A 4,270-nucleotide genomic window follows, 5' to 3' on the forward strand; every position below is an offset into this window, starting at 1 on the left:
CAAAATGTTTTGTATATTCTTTTGCATGCATACTACTAGACACGAAAAGGGGAAGAAAAGGCAAACATGACAAAATTTAAGAAGACATTTTCTAAATAATTCACAAATAGGATAGCTCACCTAAAATAACAATCAAAATGTACTCGAAATTTTATCTAGACCTACAAAATTTATGAAAGCCATCTACCCCTCAATAGTTCTGAATCCTGACCCCCACCCCCCCAAAAAAAGTTCCTATGGTTTCCTATTAGATTAAATAAACACAAAATGAAACTTCATGCCCTAGTTTACTTTCATTATTATGTAACTAACCTCACAAAAAGTGTTAATGAAGTTCAGTTTACTTTCCCTCTAGTCTCCCTTCCTTGGCTGTCCTGGATACAACTATAATAGACAACTAATATATTATTAGAAGAAGCAAAGTTGGTTAAATGTTCTTTAAACCACTCAGATTTGAAATATGGCTGATTTATTCAAGATCTACGCATAAGTGCATTGGATATCTGTTGTTATAAGTTCATCGGCTATTATGTTATACAGTTTCAGTTTTGTTATATTAGTTTCTGGGTGACTTTGTTCTTCAATTTGTGTTCCTACTTGGTTTTACTGCATGTGCAAAATTAGGCAGTTATGCTGTAGGGAGCAGAGTACATTTAATCTGCATCCTTGAGGGACATGGGTTGGGATTTGATTAGACATAAAGGTTGTGACTTAACACTAGGAAGGGAACATACTATAGATTATTTGCTACATGTCCAAGATGAGAGACTAGTTTATTTTTTTAAATGTTTTTGATTTTGAGAGAGAGAGAAAGAGAGAAACCTCGATGTGAGAGAGAAACATCATTTGGTTGCTTCCTGTACACACCCCTACCAGGGATCGAACCCGCAACCTGGGTGTGTGCCCTGACTACAAATCAAACCAGTCACCTTTCAGTGCATGGGACTGAGAGGGTTAACTTGAAACACAGGCAGATAGGGCAGAGGTCCAGTGGAAAACAAAGGCAGGTGGAACATAAGCAGGGCAGACACAGCAGTTTGAGCAGCCTAATCTCAGAAACCAACCAAGCAGAAATAATAAAATGTTTCTGGACTCAAAACTGGAGGCATGGGAAACCACGGGAGGGTCTGCAATAATAAGGTGTACTGACACAGAAACAGAGAGAGTTCAGCTTAAAAACAGAGGGAGAACACATAGAAACGGAAAGTTCAGATTCGTTGATGGGCAAGAATAATTGAGGACTACAAAGCTTCAAGGTGGGGGGGGCAGCCCATTATTGGGGAGTTTGAATCTACTAGACGAGAGGAGAGAGAGAGAGAGAGAGAGAGAGATAGTAAATATTTAGTTTTTGGTTTCTGCAGAGGCAGAAAACTCTGGTGGGCTCCTATAGTAGAGATGCCAGGTATGGCCGTGGCAGCTGCTGGCAACTGTGGGCTCTAGCAGAACTAGTACACTCAGCAGCAGCCACAGGCCTGTGAGTTCCTAGATTTCTGCTCAGCAGAACAAGAGCCCCAGTCTCAAAGACAAGGACACACTTGCCCATTCTAGGTAACTTCTTTTTCTACTTTTTTCTTCCAATTTTATGGAAGCAGCCTCTTGTGGTTCAGCATTAGTCGGGCAGAACTTGTAGGTAACCTGGGGACCCACTAGCTGAGATTGGCATCTTAAGTTGGAGGCAGTCTTACGGGACTGAGCTCATGTAATGTGGTATCTGACACTATCTCCAGGTAGATAGTGTTAGAAATAAGTTAAATGGTGTGAAATGTAGCTGGTGTCATAGAATTCCTGGGTGTGAATCTGCTTGTAATAAACTTTCCACTGAGAAAAAACACCTTGGCTCACCATTCTGGTTATCAGGATGACACTCAACTGAGTCACCCCCGCCAGGACAATGGAAGATTAGTTTTGATCTAATAGGTAAACAGAAGCCACATTAGTATTTGATATAATAATTGCTAACATTTATTGAAGGCAGGCACTGTTTTAAGTGCTTTGCACGTATTAATTTATTTATATTAACGATCCTATAGAGTAGACACAGCGAATATTTGATTTAGTCACTCCCCAGCCAGGAAGATAGAAACCATTGTAGATATTTCAAACAGGGTATTGAATACAAGGATTTGGGTACAAAAGTATTGAAAGGACTAGAGAAATAAATAAGGAGAAAATAATATAACCACAAGAGGCTGCTTCCATAAAATTGGAAGAAAAAGGTAGAAAAAGAAGTTACCTAGAATGGGCAAGTGTGCCCTTGTCTTTGAGACTGGGGCTCTTGTTTTGCTGAGCAGAAATCTAGGAACTCACAGGCCTGTGGCTGCTGCTGAAAGTACTAGTTCTGCTAGAGCCCACAGTTGCCAGCAGCTGCCCGGCCATACCTGGCATCTCTACTATAGGAGCCCACCAGAGTTTTCTGCCTCTGCAGAAACCAAAAACTAAATGATTCCTCTCTCTCTCTAATAGTTTAAATCTTTCTTCTGTTTTATAGTTTTTTTCTTTTACTTTTAAAATGGATTTGCAATCTCTCTGCACAAGCTAAGTTCCAGAATCTAATTCAATGATTCTCTGTTCTCTTCACTTTTCAATAACACATGGCACGTCCCTCTAGCAGAGCTTTTCAGAAACCCACTAGAGAGAAGGTCTAGGAAATGTTAGTGTGGGAAGGTGGGCATGAGCTTGAGTGTCAACAGATAATACTTGACACAATCCCCATTTTGCAGGTGAGCAAATAATAACGCAGAGTTTGAATAACTTCTGCACAGTCACACAATTAGTAAGTGGCAGAGCTGGGATTCTAACTAGGCCTCTACTTGCCTTTCATTAATCCTTGGTATGTCCTGTTTACTCCAACTAAACCACTTTACTGTGTCATTCACTCATGTTGGGCTCACCTCCACCTTAATATGTGCTCATGTTTTCCCCCTGCTTGAAATGCTTCTCTCAAGCCCTAATCCAATGAGAGAATTATAGATTGTTAGATGTGAAAGCAACCTTAAAATAGTTACTCCCAGGCAGTAAAATTGGAAATGAAATCTTTCACTCGTTTACCCTTTATACTTCTGTATTTCAATTAATCTATACTAATAAAAGTGTAATATGCTAATTAGACCGGGTCGACCGGCCATCTTCTGGATGTCTGACTTCCTTCCGGACAAAGCCATGGGGGCCAAGGAAGAGGCAGTTAGGAGCAATCAGGACAGCAGGGGAGGGCAGTTAGAGGCAATCAGGCAGGCAGGCAGAGAGGTTAGGGGCAATCAGGTCCAGATTGCGAGAGGGATGTCCAACTGCCGGTTTAGGACTAATCCCAAGGGGTCCCTGATTGGAGAGGGTGCAGGCTGGGCTGAGGGAACCCCCCCCCCTCCATGCACGAATTTCGTGCACCTGGCCACTAGTCTTTTTATAAGCATGTATTATTCTAGTAATTAGATGATAATAACAATGGAGATGACAGGAGAGAGAGAGAGAGAGAGAGAGAGAGAGAGAGATGATAGATAGAACAATAAACTCAACTCTTGGCATGTTTTCTTGGGTCTTTCTGCCACAAAATATTCTTCAGTGATTTGACTGCAAACAAAGGAGGAGCAGATACTATTGCTTGGACAATAAGCTGATTAATATAGAAAGTCCTTAACACAAGCAAGAGTGTTCAAATACTTTTGATCCAAATAAACTTTATTTCACGTGCATATATGCAAAAGAATAATGTGGGTGAGAATTCCTTACAATGTATACTTAAAGCAGGAATCATTGCTCAAGGTCCTGCTTCAATCTTCTGCACTCTCCTGATGAGACACAGTCTAACTCCCCAAACTCCTGTCTATTCTCCAATCCCGAAAGCACTCTCCCCCTACCTGCCTCTAACTATGCTCCTGTAAACACTCTAAGTAGCTTGTCATCCTTTTTGCCTTTAGAGGTCCTATAGTTTTTTAAAACCTTATTTCTATGTATGTCCTCTTTAGAAGATACTTTTCGAAAGAGGACATACAGAAGGCCAAGAGACATATGAAAACATGCTCAAAGTCACTACTCATCCAAGAGATGCAACTCAAAATAACATTGAGATACCATCTCCCACCTGTCAGGATGGCTATCATCAACAAATCAACAAATGACAAGTGCTGGAGAGGATGCGGAGAAAAAGGAACCCTTGTGCACTGCTGGTAGGAATGCAGACTGGTATAGCCAATGTGAAGAACAATATGGAATTTCCTCAAAAAACTAAAACTGGAACTCCCATTTGACCCTGTGACCCCACTTCTAGGAATATATC

The sequence above is a fragment of the Myotis davidii genome, unplaced genomic scaffold, assembly GCF_000327345.1.
Source record: "Myotis davidii unplaced genomic scaffold, ASM32734v1 scaffold1721, whole genome shotgun sequence".
In the NCBI taxonomy this organism is placed as follows: domain Eukaryota; kingdom Metazoa; phylum Chordata; class Mammalia; order Chiroptera; family Vespertilionidae; genus Myotis; species Myotis davidii.